This window comes from Globicephala melas, chromosome 4 (genome assembly GCF_963455315.2).
Source record: "Globicephala melas chromosome 4, mGloMel1.2, whole genome shotgun sequence".
In the NCBI taxonomy this organism is placed as follows: domain Eukaryota; kingdom Metazoa; phylum Chordata; class Mammalia; order Artiodactyla; family Delphinidae; genus Globicephala; species Globicephala melas.
This window is the reverse complement of record NC_083317.1, coordinates 2,147,765-2,170,542: the sequence shown is the minus strand read 5'-3', so window position 1 is coordinate 2,170,542 and position 22,778 is coordinate 2,147,765. Positions and strand designations below refer to the sequence as shown.

The 22,778-nt window shown below is 49.0% G+C and overlaps 1 protein-coding gene across 2 annotated transcripts in view; it reads left to right on the top strand.

Annotated features, from left to right (window-relative positions):
* Positions 1 to 22,778, top strand: part of AGPAT3 (1-acylglycerol-3-phosphate O-acyltransferase 3) — a 95,993-nt gene that overhangs the window by 17,577 nt on the left and 55,638 nt on the right. For both annotated transcript variants that reach the window (XM_030835536.2, XM_030835534.2), the window contains exon 2: positions 9,553 to 9,618. The gene's annotated coding sequence lies outside the window, so the exon portion shown is untranslated. The remainder of the gene's footprint in view (positions 1 to 9,552; positions 9,619 to 22,778) is intronic.

Here is a 22,778-nt window from a genome sequence, read left to right as displayed (position 1 = left end):
CGGGGCGCGCGGGCGGGCATGGCCGCGGCTGCGCTCTGGGGCAGCTGAGGGTTGACCCGGAGCGCGGGCCTGGCCTGGGTCGGCATCGGCCGCTCGTTGTACACTTTGACTCTCTGTCTCTGCCCTCCCTTCTCCCCCGTTACCCTTAATAATCAGCGAACGGTGATGCTCTGTGTTTTCTTCAGAAGCATGACCTTCACCCCCAGAGACCTTGTTGGAATGGAGGCACTCGTCTTACTGAAGAGCAGGGGTTTGCTCCAGCCAGGGAGCGGGCGTGGCAGGGGGACTGGGGTCTGGACAGTGTCCCCTGGCCCCGCAGGTGGCGTGGGGCTCGGGCCCGAAGGGGAGCCCCGGGTGTCCGGACACCCTGTTCACGCACAGCTTGCTCTCAGTCTCCACCGCGGCGAGAGTAGATCTCCAAGCTCACACTTGCTTCTTGAGTCACCAACTTTCAGTTAAATGTCTTCTCCACTCGTGATGGCAGGTTTCTGACACAAGCCGATTTGAAGGAGACGTTGTCATCGTGTCCTGTGGGTCTGAGGGCCCAGGCTCCAGCCGGGCAGGCCCAGGGGTGCCAGGCGTCTGCGAGGGTGGTGGTCCCCAGGTGAGGGGCGCAGGCAAGGGCCTCGGTTTCCAGGGTCCTGGGGGCGGCTTGTCACTTCTGCTTCAGGTTTTTAAAGTTGGCCTGTGCTTTGAGTTTTCTGTAGCTTTTTGGTCAGTTGCTCTTCCTAGGAATTTGTCCTGTTAGCTCTGTTTTCAAGTTGATTGCTCCAGAGCTGCTCGTAATTCCCTCTTAAAAATGTCCGCAGCGTTTGCTTATACCTCCTCCTCCTGCTCCTGATGCGGTCCATGCCATCTCTCTCTTTATCTTGATTCTCTTGCCAGAACTCTGCCACTTGTGCTGATCCGTTCCAAAAACCACCTTTGTGGTTTTCTGTATGCTTTTTATTCCATTAATTTCTACTTTCTAAGTTATTTCCTTCCTTCCTTTTGATTTACTTTCTGTTTTTCTAACTTACGTTTTAGGTCATTTGTTTTCAGCCTTCTGACATTTCCTACCACACACTTAAGTATGACCTTTGATCCCTTTAAGGACTTTTAGCTGCAGCCTATAAGTTGTGATATGACACATTTTTGTCACTCTTCCATTCAATAGATTTTCCAGTGTCTAATTGATTTATTTTTTGATTGTTGATAACTGTTTTGAATTTCTAAGCATAATGGAATTTTTCCAAATATCTTTTTGTTGCCTTTTTTTTTGCATCCGTACATTTTGGTCAAAGAATATACTCTGATACTGATGCCTGTCTTCTGAAATGTGTTGACTTGTTTTATGGCCCAGCATACGGTCACATTTTGGAAATGCTCTGTGCGTCTTTGAACAGACCGTATTCTGCAGTTGGTGAGATTAGTTTTGGTAGGTTCGTTATCATGCTGTTTAAGCTGTCTATGGTAGGCCTCGGCAAACTGTAGCGCATGGGCCGAATCTGGCTCGCCACTTGCTCCTAGAAATAAATTCTTATGAGATCACGTCCACACGCATTGGCTTATGTATTGTCTATGACTGTTTTGCACTGTGACTTGGTTGAGTAGTTTCAGTAGAGACCGTTTGGCCGGAAAAATCTAAAATATTTACTATTTGGCCCCTTCCAGAAAATGTTCGCCAGCTCTTGTATCCTCGTTGACTTCTTGTATCTATCTGTTTTATCAAATACAGAGAGAGGTCCGTTAGACTCCCTAGTTATCACTGTGTATTTGCCTATTAATTCTTGCATTTCTATCAATCTTTGAATTTTAAAAAATTAATTAATTAATTAATTTTCGGCTGTGTTGGGGCTTCATTGCGGTGCGCGGGCTTCTCATTGCGGTGGCTTCTCTTTGTTGCGGAGCACGGGCTCCAGGCACACGGTCTCAGTAGTTGGGGCTCGTGGGCTCTAGAGCGCAGGCTCAGTAGTTGTGGCGCACGCGCTTAGTTGCTCCGCGGCATGTGGAATCCCAGACCAGGGATCGAACCCACGTCCCCTGCGTTGGCAGGCGGATTCTTAACCACTGCACCACCAGGGAAGTCCATCATTTCTATTAATTTTTGCTTTATATGTTTGGGACTGTGTTATACTAATGACACCAGTTTTAAAATTGCGGCATCTTTTTTATGAATGAAGTGTCTGTCATATGAAGTGATTGGCCATCTCTTCTAGTGTTTTTTGCCTGTACGTCTGCTTTGTCTGAAATTCATGTAGCTGAACCTTTGGGTAGTCCTTGCCTTGTATACTCTTTCTATTCTTTTATTTTTAACCCTTTCGTATTTTTATGTCTTAGATGTACGTCATAAACAGCATCTAATTGAAGTGTTTTTTTTAACTGAAGTTTGATAATCGCTTTAAAATATTCTGACAATTAAAATTTTTTTAAACTGGAGTCTTTATTTGGTTTACTTTAAATGTAATGACATAGATTTGAGTTTAAATCTACCATCTTATATTTTACTGACTGTTTTATCTGTGCTATGTTTATTTTTTCTTTCCTTCTCCTTTCTTGCTTTTTATTGAATTGATGATGGATCCTTTCTTTGTTTCTTCCTTTTTTTTTTTTTTTTTTTGACCACTACCACTAGGAAGTTATAGACTCTTTCTGTTCCTTCGATGGTTTTCCCAGAAATTACAACATTCTTACTTATCAAACGTCTAAAATTAACTAGTACTTTACCTTTCAGGGGGGATCCAAGGACTGAGATCACCCCTAACTTTCCCTTCCGCCTCATGTGTTATTGTGTATTTAATGTTTTTAACCTCACAAACCTTTGTTGCTATATCCTTAGTATTACTTCTGTTTTTGACTTGTAGATATATCTGCCACTTTCTTTGCTCTTTATTCTTTTCTCATCTTTGACTTTCCATCTGAGATCACTTCTTCCTGCTTGAAGTGTACGTGCATTAGAAATTCCTTTAGTTAGATTCTGATGGTGGCAAGCCTTCCCCACTTTTGTTTAGTTTTCCCTGCTCCTTCAGAGACGCATTTGCTGGTTGTAGAATCTGGGTTGCCAGTCGGGTCCTTTTATCACATTGATGACAGCCTGTGCTGGCCATCGACATCCTTCATGTGCGAGCAAATCATTGTCAGGCTGTCTCTCCTTTGCAGGTAATCCGCCTTTTTTCTCTGGCTTCTGAGATCCAAATTAAAAGCCTTTGTGCTTCAAGAAAGTGAAAAGACAACCCACAGGATGGGAGAAACTATTTGCAAATTACACATCTGACAAGGGGCTGGTACCAGAACGTAGAAAGAGTTCTGACAGGGCTGAGCGGTCGGTGCCTGAGTGCCAGCATGGAACGTCTCAGGAAGGGGCAACAATGGGGGAGGCCCTGCCACCTGCCGCTGGTTCTGAGCTGTGCCCTCCTGCCTCGTGCTGTCGCCCCCGCCCGGACCCCCCTCCATCCACCCGCGTGCAGGAGAGTCGCTGGTCCTCTTTCCAGGTGTTGCAGGCATCTCCATTCCGTGCAGCTGCAGCCTCTGCCTCTGACATGCTGATCAGCGCTTCTCAGCTGAGGTGCAGCGGTCACGTCCGCTAGCGCTGCCCACTGTGGACGAGTGAGAAATGGAGTGAAAATGCAAGATCCCAACGTCCACATCTAGCCACGATGGGATGAAAGGGACCAGACCGCACATCCCACCTTAAACAAAGGAAAACACACAGAAGTGTGTGAGGCTACCGACCTCACACGTGCACAGCAGGGGCACCGGACGGTGACCCCACGAGAGGGTGTGAGTGGGGCACCCCTCTCCCAGCTTATCACCTGCAGCGGCCAGCCGAGCACAGGGAGGGCAGGTGGAGACAGAGGCTGGCGTTCAGGGACTCCGTGAAGGCTGGAATTTGTGGGAATACTGGAGAGGATAGGACCGCGTGACTCAGGAGTTCTAGAGAGCTGAGAACAGTACCCCCCGACTCGTTCTTAGACTGTGGTGATCTGCGCACGTGTGTGGGACGCCACCAAGGTCGGGGGAGCCTGGAAAGGGGTAGCTAGAACCGTTCCCTCAGTTCACACGGGCTGTGCATGAAGTTGTGTTCTCACCAGCCAGGTGGAGAGACCTCACAGCTCAGAGGATGTCGGGTAGGCACCTCAGAGGCCATCGCCTCCCCCGCAGATGCGAGCCTGCTCAGGACCCACAGAAACAAAGCTTGGGAAGGTCAAACAACTCTGAGAAAGTTAATGACACTCCCAGACAAAGCCTGACAATACTTGAGGGACCACAAGCTCATCCCCCGACGCGCCATGTCCACAGTGTCCAGGAGCCAAGCAGAAATTCCTTGTCATGCAAACAGGTGGGGAAACATAACCCAGAAGGCAAGAAAAATCAACTAGAAACAGGTCCAGGTGGACCCACAGCTATCCATATGGCAGAATTAGCACAGAAGGATGCTAAAAACGCCTGTTATAAATGTGTCCAATGGCACAGAGAAAATATGCACAGGACGAGGAGAAAATAGAAGATGTAGAAAAGACCCAAAGCTTCTAGAGAGGAAAATGCGCTGGGCGGGGTTCACGGGGGGTCAGACACTCAGACCCAACATGTATCTTCAGTATTCTTGAAGACATATCACTAGAAACTTTCTAAAATGAAACACAGGAAAAGGACAGGGAGAAAAAAAAACCAGCATCAGTGGAACCATATAAAGAGGGATAACAAACATGAAATTGAATTCCAGAAAAGAGATGTGTGTGATGGAAAATAGTTGAAAAAAATAATGGCTACAATTTTGCAAATTTGATGAAAACTGACTTTCAAGAAGATCAGTAAATCCCAGGCAGAAGAATCATGAAGAGAACTACACCCATGTACATCAGAATCAAATTTCTGGAAATCTTAAAGGCAGAAGATCTTAAAAGCAGCCAGAGGCAAAAGCCTACGCTGTACGGAGGAAACAGAGGTGAAGTCACAGTGGACTTCCTGTCAGAAGTGGTGCAATTCAGAAGATTATGGAAGGGCATCTTCAAGATACAGAAGGAAAAAAAGCTTCAGCCTACAATTCCTTAGCTAACAGAGTCTCTTTCCAAAGTGAAAGCCAAATAAAGACTTTTTTAGACATTTAAAAGCTGAAAAAAATTATCACCAGCTGACTTGAACTCCAGAAAATATAGAGGAAGTCCTCTGGGGACAAGGAAAGTGACACCAGACAGGAATTTGGATCTGAAGGAATAAAAAGCAGCAGAAATGCAGGAAAATGTAAAAGACTTTTGTCCTCTCATTTTAAAAAGTCCTTTAGGGCTTCCCTGGTGGTGCAGTGGTTGGGAGTCCGCCTGCCGATGCAGGGGACGCGGGTTCGTGCCCCGGTCCGGGAAGATCCCACATGCCGTGGAGCGGCTGGGCCCGTGAGCCATGGCCGCTGAGCCTGCGCGTCCGGAGTCTGTGCTCCGCAACGGGAGAGGCCACGACAGTGAGGGGCCCGCGTACCACACACACACACAAAGAAAAGTCCTTTAAAAGATAATTTACTGTTTAAAATAAAAGTACTAACAATGTTGTATAGAGTTTATAAGTAGAAGTAAGAGGTATGGCAGTAATATAGCCAAAAATCTAGAAGTGGGGAAGTGGAAACTAGTAAAATTCTTAAAATACATGTGAAGTATTATAATATTATTGGAAAGTAGACAGTGATATACTAAAGATATACATTGTAAATTCTAGGGCAACCATTAAAAAAACAACAAAGTGGTATAGCTAATAAACTAATAATGGAAATAAAATGGAATCTTAAAAAAATCCCTAATCCAGAAGAAGACAGAAAAAAGAGAAAATGAAACAAACAAATCCAGATAGGACAGATAGAACGATAATAGATTTAATCCCAACCATATCAATAATCACATCAAATATGGACGGCCTGAAAACTCCAATTAAAAGGCAGCTTGTCAGAGTGTCAGAGCAGATAGAAAAGATTAGGTAAACGTGCTTTCCACATTAAATATAAAGACAGAGATAGGTTAAAAGTAAAGGGTTGGAGAGATAGATACCATGCCTACGTGAATCACAGGATAGCCCAAGTGGATATATTAAAATCAGACACGTTATATTTCAGGACAAGAAATATTGCCAGGGAAGGGAATGTCTCCTCATAGTGGTAAAAGGGGTCGGGTCATCAAGAGAACGTAATATATTGAATATATGTGCGCTTAACAAGAGCTTCAAAATACATACTGCAAAAACTGATAGAACTGAAAGGAGAATTAGACAAACCCACAATCACAGCGGGAGATTTCAACACTCCTCTTTCAATAACTGACAGAACAAATAGAAAATCAGTAAAGATAGAGAAGACTTGAACACCATCAATCAGCTTGACTTGACTGGTGTTGATAGAACACCCATCCGGCAACAGCAGGGCACATCTTCTTTGCAAGTACACACGGAGCTTTCACCAACGTAGACCAAATTCTGGCCCATGAAAATAACCTCAGTAATTGAAACCATACAAAGTATTTTCTGTGATCAACAGAGAATTAAACTAGAAGTCAGTAATTGAAAGATATCTGGAAAAATCCTCAAATATTTGAAAACTCAATAAAGACACTTTTAAATAGTCCATGGTCAAAGGAAAAGTCACGAGGGAAGTTTGATAACATTATGAACTGAGTGGAAGTTAAAACATAAGGTATCAGAATTTGTGGAATGCAGGGAAAATAGTGCTTAGGCATCTATAGCATTAAATGATCATATTAGAACATAAAGCAGTCCTCAAATCAATGATTTAAGCTTCAACCTTAAGAAAAAGTAAACAAAGGAAAGAAATAACAAAGAGCAAAAATCAATGAGATAGAAAACAAACAGTAGAAAAATATCAATGAAACCGAAAGTTGGTTCTTTGAAAGAATCATTAAAATTGGTAAACCTCTAGTTAGACTGATCAGAAAAAAAAAGAGAGAAGAAAAACTACCAAAATCAGAACTGAGAGGGGAAGAGTCACTAGAGATCCTAAGGGAATATTCTGCAATGCTCCATGCCACAGATGAGAGGGACATATTCCTGGAGCAAAAGAAATCACTAAAACGTATTCAAGTCAAAATAGATAACCCAAATAACCCTGAATCTATCAAAAAATGCAATTTGTATATAAAAACCTTCTAACAAAGAAAACTCTTGGCCCAGATGACATCGTTGATGAATTCTTTCAAACATTCAAGGAAGAAATAGTACCAGTTCTACACAAAGTCCTCCGGTAATTAGAGGAGGAGGGAACACTTAGCTCATTTTATGAGGCCAGCATCGCCCTGGTACCCAAACCACACAGGTATGGACCGATATCCATCCTGAACAAAATCCTGCCTGAATTAGAAATGTTTAGCAAATCAAACCCAGCAATATGTAAAAAGTCTAGTGCACCGTAACCAAGTGAGATTTATCCCAGGAATGCAAAGTTGGTTTGACATTCAAAATCAGTCATTATAATTCACTTTATTAACAGACAAAAAAGAAAACCATATGACTATCTCAGTGGTGCAAAAAAAAAAAAAAAAAAAGGCATTTACTACTCATTTGTGGTAAAAAAAAAAAAAAAATCTCTCAGCAAACTAGAAGTCGATGGCCTCAGTCTAATAAAGGGCATCTATGAAAAATCTACAGCTAACATCCTACATAATGGTGAAAGACTGAAGCTTTCCTTCTATATTGGGAGCGAGGCAAGGACATCTGCTCTTATTCACCACTCTTATTCAACATTATACTAGAAGAATAAGGCAAGAAAAAGAAAGAAAAGACATACAGAAGGGGAAAAAAGAAGTAAAAATGTCTTTACTCACAGATGGCATGATGGCCTATGTGGAAAATCCTAAGAAATGCACAAAGTTACTAGAACCAGTAGGTGAGTTCGGTGAATTTACAGGACTCAAGGTCATTATAACAAAATTAATTTTATTTCTACATACTAGCACCGAATAGTTAAAAGCTGTAACAAAACACCATTTACAGTAGCATCAAAAATATGAAATTCTTAGGGATAAATATAACAAAATAGTGCCGAGAGAAATTAAAGCAGACCTAAATAAATGGGGAGCTGTACCATGTTAATGGACCACAGGACCCAATGTTACTAAAATGCCAATTCTACCAAAACTGTTAAATAGATTCAGTGCAATCACAAACAAAATCCTGGCAAGGCTTTTTGTAGAAACTTACAAGCTTATTCTAAAATTTACGTTGGAAATCTAAGGACCTAGGAGAGCTCCAATAATTTTGAAGAGGCAAAGAAAAGAGTGCCTGGCTTTAAGACTTCCTCTGCTTCTGTGGTAATGTAGACGTTGTGGAAAGGCAAAAAGATATACGTGCAGATCATTGGAACGGAGTAGATTCCAGAAACTGACCCACACATTTATAGTAAATTGATTTCCAACAAAAGTTTCAACATAATTCAATGGGGAAGTGATAGTATTTTCAACAGCTGGTGCCAGGACTATTGGACAGCTATGTGCAAAAACAGTGAACCTTCGCCCAACTTCATCCCATATTAAAAAATTAACTCAGAATGGTCTGGTCGCCCAGACCTAAATACGAAAGCTAAAGCTATAAGGTTTACAGAAGAAAAAAACGTTGTATTTGAGTACAGTGTAATATCCTTCAGCCTTGAAAGCAAAGTTATGACACGTGCTACGACGCGAATGAACCTTGAGGACATTATGTTCAGTGAAGTAAGCCAGACATAAAAGGACAACTACTGTGTGATCCACTTACACGAGGTCCCTGGAGGAGTCAGATTCGTAGGGACAGACAGCAGGACAACAGTGGGGGCCGGGGCCCGGGGAGGGGATGGGAGGGAGTGTTTCATGGGGACAGAGTTTCAGTTTGGGAAGATGGAAAGTTCTGTGGATGGACAGTGGTGATGGCTCCCCAACAGTGTGAATGGACTTAACCCCACTGAACTGTGACCACTGTAAAATGGTTTAAATGGGGATTTGTGTGTGTATTTTACCACAGTTCAAAACAAACAAAAACAAGGACTAAAATTAGCCAGTCGGCCTGGGTTTGGCTTTATCAACGGCAGACTGGGCTGGCCTGGCGGGAGCCCCTCCTGCAGGCTTAGTGGGTTTGGGAGGGAGGAGAGTGCAGGCGAGGTCGGCACAGTGGCTGTCCTGGGAACGGGAGCCTCAGCGCCCAGAGGGGCCGGGAGGCCTGGAGGCTGTTCTGCGTCTTGTCCATCCATCCAGGAGGTGACCTACCTTCCGCTGTTCGTGCGAGCCTGCAGGCGAGGTTGAAATTGCTTCGCGGTCCGTCCTGGGGTGTGGTCTCTGCATCTCTGCGGTTTGTTCATTTATGGTCCATCTGTTGGGCCTCCTTATCAGGCGGGGGGAAGTAACAGCACTTGGAAAGGCCTGATAGGCTGTGTCCCTGGTGTTTGCTTAAGTTAGTAGACCATTCAGGTCATCGGGACCTGAATCAAGTTCATTCATAACTGTCTGCTTCCCTGATGTGCAGTCTTTTTGATTTTAAAGTAACTGCGCGTAGTTTATTCACGGAGTATTTTTCCAGTCCTGCCTAAGTACATTTCTGTTTGTCTTTAACTCTCAGGCCTTCAAGTTGGAAGCCTCTGAGGACGATTGCTCACCCCACTGACCCTGCTGACCCTGGGCCACGGTGAGTCAGGAGAGGGGGGCACCTGACGCTTGAGCCGCGTGCGTGTGTGCGTGCGTGTGTGTGTATGTGCGTGCGTGCTCCCTGGAGCAGCCCTGGAGTGGGTCCTGCCCCAGTGGTCTGGACCTGGCTCTGTCGGCAGACACAGAAGTCTATCGCCTTGAGAGCCGGACTCGCTGATCCAGCTTCAGTGACATTGAAGGGACCGAGCAGGGCACAGCCGGACCTTAACACGTTGTTGGATTTTCTCAAAGGGGTATACACTTTAAAGTTTTCTTACAGACAAAGGATATTTATTATAATCAGAATACAAATGAAAAAGTCCCGGTAACGCGGTTTCCCTTCTGTTTCTTCCTGGAGGGATGAGTGAAGGGGCCAAGCTAAAACTGCTGCTGGGTGGAGGGCATCTCGGGAAGTGAAGAATGGGCGTCCCCCTAGCAGAGCTGGACCCAGCTTTTGTTAGCAGACCTGGAAGTCCGTGAGTCTTTTGGAGATGGACATAGCTGTCCAGCCTAGTCGTCCAGGGCTGGACTGTGACCCGGAGGTCAGGGAGCATGTTTGCCATCAGGATGTTCTGCTCCTGTAGGTAGCTCCTCTGGGAAGCCCAGTGGTAATCGGCAGCTGTGGCAGAGATCCCTGGTCAGTTGGCCTTGGTTCCTCCGGGGCTGAGGACAGAACCTGGCCGCAGAGTGACCGCCAGTGACCCGGCCCTCTCCCGTGCTCCCGTGTCCTGGCTTCGGGCCATCCAGGACCTGCCTTTCAGGCTCCAAGCTGACCTCACCTTCTGCGCGCAGACACGTTCTCGGGGATCTGCCGTGTTAGGTGACTGAGTGACGGGTTCCTTTTGTATTAATCCAGCCTTGACCAGAAGGCCTCCCCCTGCCATTTCTTCTTTGGACCCAGGAGACATCTGTCACTTCAAGTGCTTTCTGCAGAGAGCGAATCCAGCCATTAGGTTTGGAAGTTTACAAGTTTCACTGCGGGATCCCAACTCTGGGTGGGCACAGGCAGTTTCCCCTCATGTGTAATAGTTACACGGTGTTCTGATAGTGACTGGCCTAGCGGGTTAAGAACAAGCTCTGGGGATGTGAATAGGATGAACGCAAGCCAGTGTCAGTCGCATACTTTTTATATTCATAGTCATGACTTACTGAAAATAATGTTGCTTAAATATATGACTGGAGCACTGCAGTTAAAACTACTTTGTTTAGTGTCTCTTTATAATTAAGTATTTTATTATGAGCGCTTATTGGATAACTGGAAATATAAATATGACTACATGGCAGCTCTCAGCTACCGCGTTCTCTGAGCACCTCATCTCCCGACATTCTGAATCAACAAAGGTTTATTTGCTTTTTTTGCTCATTATTGATTGAGTACACAGCTTGTGGTTTTAGCTGTTAAATTGTTGCAAGCTTCTGTTCTGTGCAAAAGAATATCAAACTACATCGTATCCTAAAGTTGAGCTCTCCATGTATTCCTTTCCTTTTATCATGTGGCCGTGGGTGAACTATACTTGGGGCTAAAAGGATTCTCCCCCTCATAACTGCCGCTGCCCAGGATGTGGCCTGCGAGGGCCGCGGGGACTGTGGGTGGCACCAAGAGCCTTCTGATGTGTGAAGCATGTCGCGTCGTACGCGGCAGGAATGTGTCGTCAACACTGGTTTGTTTCTGGAGGAGAGTGACCGGGGGCCCTGGTCATCAACCAGACCTCTCCCAGAAAGACGGGATTGGGGGAGGTTGGAGATGGGAATCAGTTTGCTCTCCCTCTTTTGTGGGGACGGGACCTCCAAGTTCTTTAGCAATTGAGGGCTGGGAAAAGGGACGGGGAGAAGAGTGGCAAGTTGGAGACGTGCTTTTCAGCCCCGGGACAGTCAGATTTATAACCAAGCATCCAGCAAGATTAACTCAACATTTACAAAAATAAATGACTTTTCAGTTACGCATGTACGACTTACCATATTTTAGAGGCAGGAAAGATATAACCCCTCCGCCCAAGCTAGTAATCATCAGTATTGAAATTTAAAGCAAATCATTCGTTTGTGACTTGAACTGGCACCTCTCAAAAGATGTCCAAATGTCTAATAAACATCTGAAAAGGTGTGCAACTTAGTCGTCAGAGAAATGGAAGTTACAAGCCACGATGTGGTTTGATGAGTGGAAGGATGAGCTGAGTGGACCAGGGTGGGGGCAGGGGGCACATCCATCACTCTTTTTTTTTTAACATTTATTTTATTTTTTAAAATTTATTTATTTTACTTTTGGCTGCTTTGGGTCTTCATTGCTGCGCGCGGGCTTTCTCTGGTTGCGGCGAGCGGGGGCTACTCTTCGTTGCGGTGCGCGGGCTTCTCATTGTGGTGGCTTCTCTTGTTGGGAGCGCAGGCTCTAGGCGCACGGGCTTCAGTAGTTGTGGCGCACGGGCTCCGTAGTTGTGGCTCATGGGCTGTAGAACGCAGGCTCAGTAGTTATGGCTTGCAGGCTTAGTTGTTCCGCAGCATGTGGGATCTTCCTGGACCGGGGCTGTAACCCGTGTCTCCTGCACTGGCAGGTGGATTCTTAACCACTGCGCCACCAGGGAAGCCCCTCATCCATCACTCTTGTCATTGCTATTATGCATGTCGGCTCTGAGCTGAGCACTTAAAAATCCCTCACTGTTCAATTCTCTTCCTATAGTGCGGAACAAATGTTACTTGTGTTTTTCTGATGAGGACGCAGGCTCAGGATGAGTCCTTTGCCTGTGCTCACGAGTGGTCCCCTGGGGTTCAGCGCTCTGCTGTGCCCCGAGGGCAGGTGTATGTGGTCCTGTCCCTGCCGGCCCCTGGCACCCTGGTGGACACTTGTGCTGGTCGTCAGGTCCTGTGCCAGCCCTGCAGGATGTGCGGTTGCTGCCTGGGAGGGAGAGGCTAGGGGAGAAGCTGGGAGAGTGCTAGGACTTCGGCTGCGCGGACCCTTGGGCTCTGGGACCTGAGAACGCCCGCCTCCAACGTGGCCTCAAGGCAGCATGCTTAGTGGCTGGCTCTGTGGCCCCCTCACTGATGAATGGTAGAACAAGCAAAACATCTCTCCTACAGCTTATTGCAATTTTGGCTCCCACGAGTTTTCCATTAACTTTTCTTACAAGTTTAAGATGACTGGAAGGTTTTCCTTAGTCTTTCTTAGGTACTGATGCTGAAACAGTGCCTTTCCCTCCCCCGCTGTGGCCCACGTGGACTGCAGACTCAGAACTCAGTCCAGGGGGTGGGGGAAGGGAGGCAGGGGGAGGGGCTGCGAGGGCGGTCGAGGTGGGAGGCCCCCGTGTGCAGCCCCCTGCATGGCCGTGTTTGAGGACGGGTTCTCTTTGCTCTAAAGGTGACACGAGGGGCTGAGCAAAGGGCTCAGACTCTGACGGGCCAAGTTGTGTCTGGAGGAGCCTGGTATCCTGCAGGGTAAGCTTTTTCCCTTAAGAAACAGTCTTAACAGTGTTCAGCGTAACTGTTTAGACTTCGTCACCATTGGAGAGACAGAAGGTTGGAGCTTTACAAGCAAGCAGGTAATTTTTTGTTAATATTTAAATTTTAATTTAAGAAGTGATACGTGCTTATAAAAATTAAACACAGAACCAAATCTAATAAGTAATCAAAATTCCATTCTTTACTCCATCCCAAATCCCACCCTTTTTCCTGGAGGGAAGCACGAAAAATGGCTTGTGGTTTATCCTTTCAGAGCTTGTCAAAACACACTTAAGAACACACGGGCACAGAGTTTCTAAAAATGTGTCTATGTGTCATGATATCCATCTGTGCAACTTAATTTTAACCTGCTTGAGGGTCTTTTACTACACATAGATCTACCTCATTTAAAAAGACTTAGCTTCCTCTTTCATGCATGTTCTAAAGAGCATGGCTGTATATACGTATACGCGCACACGCGCACGCGCTTTACAAGAGCGTGGCTGTATATACGTACACACACACGCACACGCTTTACAAGAAGTCTGGGTGATAGTGTCAGAGCACATTTACCTGGTTATCAGTTTCTTAGAGCCAGAGTGTGCTTTTAAGACTTGAGATGTGTTTGTGTGTCTCAGAAAGCGTCATAACTAGCACACTCATTCTTGTATTGAGGGGCTGGGGGGAGGGGTTGGGTGAGTGCAGTGGGGACAGTCCTCTGGGAGGGTGACAATGGGCCTCCAGGCTCTGCAGTATCTGAGCGGCCCTGCCCAGCCCAGCTGCCTGACCTGCTGGAAGGTGGACTTTGCCCCCTGCCCGTGTGGAGTCTCTGGCTGGTGCTGTTTGTAAGTTGGAGGGGTGGGCGTGGGTAGGCTCTCCAGGGACAGTGGCCTGGGCCGGATTCCGTTTCCACCGAGGAGTGTCTGTTTTCTGGAACATTCCAGGCCGCGTTCCTGTCGTTGGTAGACATATAAAGGGTTGTGTGCACACGTGGTTACACGCACTTTATCGCCTGGTCACCAGTGTTCGGTAGCAAAGCCGGGTCCTTCAAGTATCTGAAGTGCAAGCACAGCAGAAGCAGAAACGGGCCGGGGCCTCCGTCTGGCTCTGCTTGGCCACGAGGCCACCGTGTCCCACAGACGCCGTCTGCCTGGCTGTTCCTCATCTCTCGGTGAATAGAACCGAAAGTGGGAGAATACGCCTGAGCCAGGCGCCGTGCCTGAGCGCCAGGACGGTTGCCGCCGGCTGGCCGGCTCTGCTCCACGGGGCCGGAGCGAGACGAGCGGGGATGGGCGTCCGGGGAAGCGCCTTCCGGAACCGCGAGTTCCCGCTGCCGCCTCGCGTACTTGGCTCTGGCCTTGACTGAGGTTGTTTCACACGGGCTTGTGTGTGAATTGAATTTAGGAAGCGTGTCCATGGAAACATGGAAACCCCAGGACCGAGGCAGGCGAGGGACAGTCCAGCTTGCACAGCCCAGCGCAGATGCTGGAGAGAGAGCTGGCCCATGAGCGCCTGTCAGGTCGCGCACGTGTGGCCCCTTCTCGGGTCTAGGGCTGCTGTGCTGTCTTCCTGGTTCCCCCAGCGACGTGAGCTTCTCTCGGGGGAGCTGCTGGCTGGGAGCAGACCCGGGAGGAGGGAGGCCCTGCCCGGCTGCCCACCTGCCGGAATCCTCACTGCCCCCTTGCTATCGCCAATAACCTGCCTCAAGAACTTCCTGGATTTTCTGTGTAGACAGTCATATCACCTACAAGTGACGAAAGCTGGTTTCCTTCTTTTTAACCCTGGTTTCTCTTCTTTCTTTCTTTTTTTTTTTTTTTTTTGGCGGCACGCGGGCCTCTCACTGCTGTGGCCTCTCCCGTTGCGGAGCACAGGCTCCGGACGCGCAGGCTCAGCGGCCATGGCTCACGGGCCCAGCCGCTCCGCGGCACGTGGGATCCTCCCGGACCGGGTCATGAACCCATGTCCCCCGTATCGGCAGGCGGACTCTCAACCACTGCGCCACCAGGGAGGCCCTCTCTTATTTCTTTCCTTGTCTTATCACCGTGGCTGCAGTGAGCTTTCTGGGGAGTCGGGGCCTTGAGGCCGGACGTCCTTAAACAGTTGTGGGAGGTGCTGAGCAACTTCAGCTGCTTTTCCTGAAGCTCATGAAATAATCGTGTTGTTTTTCTTCTTTTGTCTGTTGACAATCACTAGACGAATTGATTTTCTATGGTAGACCATTCCTGCGTCCTGGCATAAACCAGATTTGGTCACGATGTTTTGTTTTTAACTATGTGACCGGAATCGGTTTGCTAAGGTACATTTATTGAGAATGTCCGGTCTGTGTTCACGCATCTGATTGGCCTGTTAAGTAACGGCGTCTTGTCTTTTTCCTGATGTTTGCTGGATGCCTCTCGTGTTTCTCCATTAAGTAAACGCTGATTTGGAGTCTTAGATGTTATCACCTCACGGAGAAGTATATGGTGAGTGTCTCATCTTAGGGGGAAGCATATAATGAGTGTATGTAATAATTTTAAATTGTTCCTACTTTAATGAGTGTTCTCATCAGGGAGTGAGGTTAGATTTTGTTAAATTATCTGCCCAGAATTCTTTTTAAAGAAATATAATGGATTTTATTAATAGATTTCCTCCTGTCGAACCATCCTTGCATTCATGGAGCAGACCCCACTTGGTCATGGTGCATTAGCTTTTCAATGTGCTGTTAGAGTCTGTGTGCTAATTTTAAAGGAATTTTTGTATTTATATCCATAAGTAAAGAGCAGTGGGTCTGAAAATTTTGGTCTCTTTACACTCTTAAAAAATTATTGAGGACCCTAAGAAGCTTTTGTTTCTGTGGGTTATATCTACTGTGGTTCTCAGCTGGGGTGATCCTTCCCCCACCCAAGGGGACATTTGGCAACACCAGGAGATGCTTTTGGTTGACACAACTGGTGTGCTGGGGTGTCTCTACTGGCATCCAGTGGGTAGAAGTTAGGGACGCTGCCGAATATCCTACAATGCACAGGACTGTCCCCTGACAGAAGAGTATCTGGTCCCAAATGTCAATAGTGCCACAGCTGAGAAACCCTGCTCTTGATAGGTAATCGTTTAGAAATCAACACAGAACACTAAAAATTTTTATTTAATAATTCATTTAAAAGAGCAGCAATGGGGGCTTCCCTGGTGGCGCAGCGGTTGAGAGTCCGCCTGCCGACGCAGGGGACACGGATTCGTGCCCCGGTCCGGGAAGATCCCACATGCCGCGGAGCGGCTGGGCCCGTGAGCCATGGCCGCTGAGCCTGTGCGTCCGGAGCCTGTGCTCCGCAACGGGAGAGGCCACAGCGGTGAGAGGCCCGCGTACCGCAAAAAAAAAAAAAAAAAAAAAAAAAGCAGCAATAAACCCATTACATGTTAACATAAATAGCATTTTTTAATGAAGAAGAACTATATTTTCCAAAACTGAAAAAGAGTGTAATGAGGAGAGGGCCATTATTTTATATTTCTACAATGTAATTAATCTCTCGGGCATCTGACCTAATAGGAGACCCCTGAAATACCTGCTTCTGCATTCAGACTGTTTTACTGTGTTGTTTGGTGGAGCTATGCCATGAAAATTCTGCTTCCCCAAGTATGTGCTTGGAAAACAGATGACTCTCAGACTCCCCCCACCCCGCCCCGGGGTCCTCATATCACACTTGAGAGCTGTTGCTTTAGACGAGTCCCCCTCTTTCTGCTTTCACTCTCCCATTGTGGATTCAGCATCCCGCTTCCTTCACAAAAAGGCATTTGGAAATTTCCTTCCTTCTCTGTGTTCTGGAGAATGTTAGGTTGTGTCAAGATAATCTGTTCTTATAGGACTGAGTCATCTGGGTTTGGTATCTTTTCTTAGAGGTAACTCTGACAGACAACTCTTCTAATTCTATAAAACTAGGTCTGTTCAGACTTTCTATCTTTTCTGTGGTCACTGTTTCCGTAAATTTTTTTCTCTTAGAAAATTATCCATGTCAACCAAGTTTTCAGCTTTATTTGCATAGAGATGTACAGTTATTTCCGTGATTTTTAAAAAACTTTATTTTTTGATGGTTTTTCTCTTTTCTTATTTTATGTATTTTTATTGCCCTAGGGGGTGTATGTTTTATTAATTTTTTTGAACACGAGTTTTTAAAGATTTAACTATTATATGCTTTTTTTTCTAACGCATTGTTGCTTTTACCTTATTAATTCCTTCAGTTACTTTTGTAATTCTGAGTTTCTCAATTGGAGGCTTAACTCTCTTATTTTCATGCTCTCATTTCTAAAGATGTAAAGTATTTAATGTGGTAAATTTTCCTCCAAGCACTGCTTTAGTTCTCGTTACGTTTTCTAGAAATTCTGCAGTTTGGGTTTCTACTTCCCCTGGAGAGGAGCGTCTAAGAGGAAAATATTCATGTTTGGGGCAGACGGTGGGGTGGGAAAGGCCTTTTCTGTCTCCTGATTTCTAGGCAATATTGTCTGTGTTTTAATTACTGTTTGGGATTTGTTGAAAATTTCTTTGTTGCTTAATTTATGGGCACTGTTCATGAATGTTTCTATGAGCAATTGAGAGAAAGTGTGTCTTCCCTTATCAAGTGCAGGACTGGCTGCCTGTCCCAAAGATCCCCTTCACACACCTTGCTGCTGCGTCGTCTGTGGTCTCTCTTAGTTCCTGGCCACTGTTCTGTCTTGGATTAAAAGAGATGTACTAACACCTATTATTAGCATGCTTTGATTTGTTTCTATGGCATCCCTGTAATTTCTGCTTTATGAAAATTAAAGCTGCCTTATTTGGTACATAGATATTAAACTTACATCTTCCTTGAGAATTTTAGTTTCTAGAATGATCCGTAGTCCTGCTTTGTCTCATTAATTTCCCGTGCCTGATACTCTATTCTCCGATATCAAGATCTTGGACCCTGTTTTTTGGGCATTTCCCAGTATGTATTTATTCATTCTTTTCGACCCTGATGAATTGTTTGGGTTGAGGTTTTCTCTTGCACCTGGCAGAGCTGAATTTTTTTTCACAAGCCAGTTTGAAAATAGTTCCCTTTTGGTAGCTGAACTCAGCCCATTCGTATTGACTGATATGATCCATGTGTTCGGGTTAGTGCTGTCCCTATTTTGTGTATTTCAAGGGTAAATACAGGTAGAACGGTGCCCATACATAAACACACTCACTGGTTCTGTATGTGGGGTCTGTTCTCAGCCTTTCTGGTGTTGTGTTTTGTGTTTGGCAGTGCTGACCCGATAGAGGGGAAAGTACGTTTGGCCGTAGTGGTCACCTAATACGAGGAGCTTTATGTCAGATCCTGGGTCCCCTCCTTCTGGATAATGTCTGTTGTTTCTCTACTAGGAGTGACAGTAAGATGCCCTGACACCTCCCCTCCCCGCGGCGTTCCCCTGCCTGGCACCTGCTCCCGACGCCCCTGCACACGGGCTCCCCGTCGGTGTACCTGCTTCTGCCCGCCCCCCTCCCTCCCCCGCCTGCCCTGCTTGGTTGCCGTCCTGTCGGGTCCGCCGTCTCCACCTGGTCTTCTCTCTCCCCTGGAACACGCCAGAGCTCCTTCCGGTGGCCAGGGTGTGTCCTCCAGCCGCATGGTGGGCACCGGTTCAGAACCGCTTCCCCATGTGCCAGCCCCCTTCATGGCTTAGGGCCTCTCCGCTTCGAGTCTGCTTCTCCCTCTTGCTGTGCCACACCAGCGTTCTTCCCGTGGGTGTTTGTCTGCGCGTCTTTCCTTTGCCTTCGGTTTCTGTCTTTCTGTGACACCGCGTCTTAGCTTTGTGTGTCTCCTGTAAGTCTAGCAGACAGCTGGAGTTTCAGACTGCTCTCTACACGTGTCGTGATCACGTGATATACTTGTTCATCACTGGTAATGAAGGGCTTTCTACGTCACTGTCATCACGTCATCGTTATTCACCATCCTTTTCCTTTGCTTTCCTGCCTGTTCTTGAATTTAGCCTGTTAAATCTGTTCATTTGCTGCTCTCCGTGGAGTGGTACCCTTCTGACGCTAGGATGCCTGGAGACCGAGATAAAGGGCATCCGTGTCTCTATTTTCTTCCCGAATAGCGTGAAGACCTGAGAACCAGGATCTGGGCTCACGATGTTTCCACAGCCTCATTTCTGGGCACGTACAGCACCGTGCCGGGCGCTTGCACCTCTGCTCCCTCAGAGTCCCTGCCGTGGCCGGACAGGCTCTGGGCGTCGTCTGCAGACGAGGGACCGAGGGACCGGGAGCTCGGGGAAGTGATGCTGGAGCAGACGGCAGGACACATGGGCCCCGACTGTGTCCCTCCCTGCCCACTTCTCCTTTCCACCCCTGCCCTCCCCAGATGCTCACCCTGCCTTTTTTTTTTTTTTTTTTTTGGTTGCAGTATGCGGGCCTCTCACTGTTGTGGCCTCTCCCGTTGCAGAGCGCAGGCTCAGCGGCCATGGCTCACGGGCCCAGCCGCTCCGCGGCATGTGGGATCTTCCCGGAGCGGGGCACGAACCCGCGTCCCCTGCATCGGCAGGCGGACTCTCAACCACTGCGCCACCAGGGAAGCCCCGGGCCTGCCTTTATATCCTGTTCGTTCTCTATCCCACATGCCCATACAGTTCTGATTGCAGCAGCCCAGCGGGTGCTGAAGTCCACGACCAACCGTGACCACCACATTCACCCTCGCCCGCACCCCCGAGCGTGAGGGCCCTTCCCAGGGCAGCTTCCCCCACCGGCTCATTCTTCTGTGGGCGTGTGTGTGTCCCCCTGTGGGAGGGTGGGGCTCAGGGCTGCCCGTCCCATCCTGGCTCTGTGATGCCAGGAACTTGGCTTTATCAGGGCTTTATCAGGGACCTCGGAGCAGCTCTGCTGTTTGGCCCCCAGCCCACAGCTTGTTTTCAGTTGACGGTTGTGCTTCTGTTAATCAGTAACCAGCTCCCGGCTGTTGGTTCTCTGAGGAGAGTCTCCAGGGGTCATGCTTGTGACCCCTGACCTCTGGAGTCTGGGGATGGGCCGGTGGGTGTCTGGGGAGGTAGGCGTGTCCACAGCCACTCCGCAGGACGGGTGTGGTGGAGAACATTCCAGGAGCGCAGGGGGACGTCGCAGGAGACCAGCGGTAGGTGCAAATGTCAGGAGAGTCCTTTATGATTTCTCTGTATCTTGATGCTGTTTTTGTGAAGGTTTAACAAACACTTGATAGATTGTTGTGAGGATGCAGGCTTCTTTATTTGGGGTAAATGCTGTCTAGTGAAAACGATTTCCCCTTTAGTAAAAGAAAATCCTCACACCCGGGATCTGGGTGTGGGGAGCGAAAACTTGAGGAAGGAGGGAGTTCTGGTGGCTGGTACCAGCAGGACGTGGGGGACATGGGACATCCATTTGGGTGTTTTTTCCCTGCTCTAGGTACCTCGTGTTGGACGTGCTAGAAAAATACCTCAACCGGCAAGCAACACGTGTTGTCTTTCTCAGTAGCCGTGTTGCTCATAAAGGACCTGCGGTTTAATGCTTTGCAGTAAAGACAGACTCTGATCTGGGGTTTCCGGGGCCGCGGGGAGGGTCTGTTGCTCTTTGGGTTTGGAGCCTTGGTGTCCACTGTGGTTTGGCAGTGAGGAGAGGACCCGGTCACCATGACCACACACCTGCCCAGGCCCCTAGGCGGGCGGCCCCTGCAGGAGGTCAGGTGCCCAGGTGGGGGAGGGAGGCGCAGCGCCAAACCTGCGGCACGGCGCGTCCATCACAGATCACGTCCAGCAATCGCTAACTGTAGTGGAGGCCACATGCCGCGTGCCGCTTGGGCTCGGGGCGGGCGAACGCCTGCAGGCCTCGCTGCTTGTGGAGGCCCCGGGCCCCGGGGAGGCAGCACGGATCGACGTGAGATGCGCGCGAAGCCCCACCTGCGGGCCATCTGTTCCTTGTAGATTTGTAGGGCCCTTCTCGGTTCCCAGGGCGACGTTCCACTGGGCGGTGGCGCCGACGTGACGGTGCAGACACCAAAATGCCGGGTGACAGGTGCTACAAGGAGCCTAGCTGGGGGTGTGGCAGAGTGACGGTGGGGTGGACGCTGCGGGGGAACAGACAGCCCCTCCCGGGGGGGTGGGGGGGCAGGAGGTAAAGGGCCCTAGCAGGAGCGCGCTGGAGCGGGGACAGACGGGCTGAGGGACGGCAGGACGGACACAGCACAGCTGGTGAGGGGGGCAGGGGAGTACGGACAGCGGGCCCAGCAGCCAGGCCGGGGGGTTGCTCTCGGTTCAGTGGGGCCCCCGGCAGAGGCCCGGCACCGTCATGGTCTCACCGGACGGCGGGGGGGCGCGCGTGAAGGTCGGGAGACGGGCAGAGAGCAGCCCGGCTTGCGGGGTGGGGTGCGTGCATGGTGGACGTGTGGGCAGGAGGGGCGCCTTGGCCAAGGGCGGGGCGGGGGGCAGGTGTGTGGAGTGTCGCCCCCCCCCCACACCGTGCGGCGTGGCCACACCGGGACGGAGCCACGTGCCGCCGGGAGATGCTGCTTCTGCCGGTGCTCCGCGCCGGGCCCGCCTGGCAGGACGTCTGTCCAGTGTCTTCCGCCACTTCGCAGGGTAGCCATTTTCCAGGAGCTGCGCGTACCCTTGACCTTTGGGCTGAATTAGGTGGAAAGCGGGCGGCCTTTCCCCGTTTCTCTGTCCCCCCCCTCACTGCTCTCCATGCCTTGGCGGCGCTACACTGCTGACCTGTACTTCTTCTTTCAGTGTGGGGGGCTGGTCAGGCCCCAGCTTTCAGTCTCCAACAGGAAGAAGGAGGAGACGCCAGCCACGGTCTCTTCCCGGATGGCCCCCCGCCTCCTCGGGGGCGGGTCCAGCGGCCGTGGGCAGCAGCTCCCTCTGCCCTGGGCCCTGCAGCGGCTGCCCCAGGCCGCGTTCCTGGCCGCTCCTGCTCTCCTGGCTCGTAGGGCACAGAGTTTGGGTCACTGGTGAAAAGCGCCCCTCCCTGGACCCCGGCAGGAAGCAGGATCCTCCCTCCCGGCCTCCTTGCAGCTCCTTCCTGGCCAACTGGGCGGGGCTGAGGGCAGGATAAAAGCCACCTCCTGGGACTCCGGTGCATACCCTGCTCTGAGGCACGGTCCTGCATGCCGTTGCCCGGAGCCCACAGGTGAGGGCGGGGCTGGTGAGCCGCTCCCCAGCAGAGCCTTCCTCCTTCCCGCTTGTGGGGAGAGAGGATGGGAGTTCAGGGCCGCGCATCTCAGGCCCGCGGTCTCCAACTCTGCACCCTCTGTGGGCTCCCCTCTTCCTAGGCTCCGGCTGCAGAAGAGTGGGGTGGGGTTAGTTGTTTATCCAGGGACCCCTCCCCACCTTGGCTGGCCTCGAAATTTGAAAATTTGCTCCTTTTTAACATATGGAAGGTCCCGCAGTTTGTCTGTCCTAAGCCTGAGCTTCAGGAGACGGGCAAGGGCCGGGGACATTAGAGTTCTTGTTTTGATACGTCCTGTGTGCCCGACTGCAGTGCCTCCCACTCGATGCTGGAATCCGTCAGGCTGTCACAGCAGATTAATTTCTGTGTCTGTAGTGCCTCCCTGGTCAGGGTGGTCAAGAGCTTTCTTCTGCCACAAGTGTCATGTGAGTAACAGGAACAACAGAGCCCGACGGTCCAACGTGGCATCCCGCGGCCCACACGCGGATGCTGAGCCCTTGAGAGCCGAGGGGCCGCGAGAATTAAAAACATACGCGGACTTCAGAGACCCAGACAAAGGGGTGATACACAACATCTCGTTATTGCCTTTTTAATATGGACTG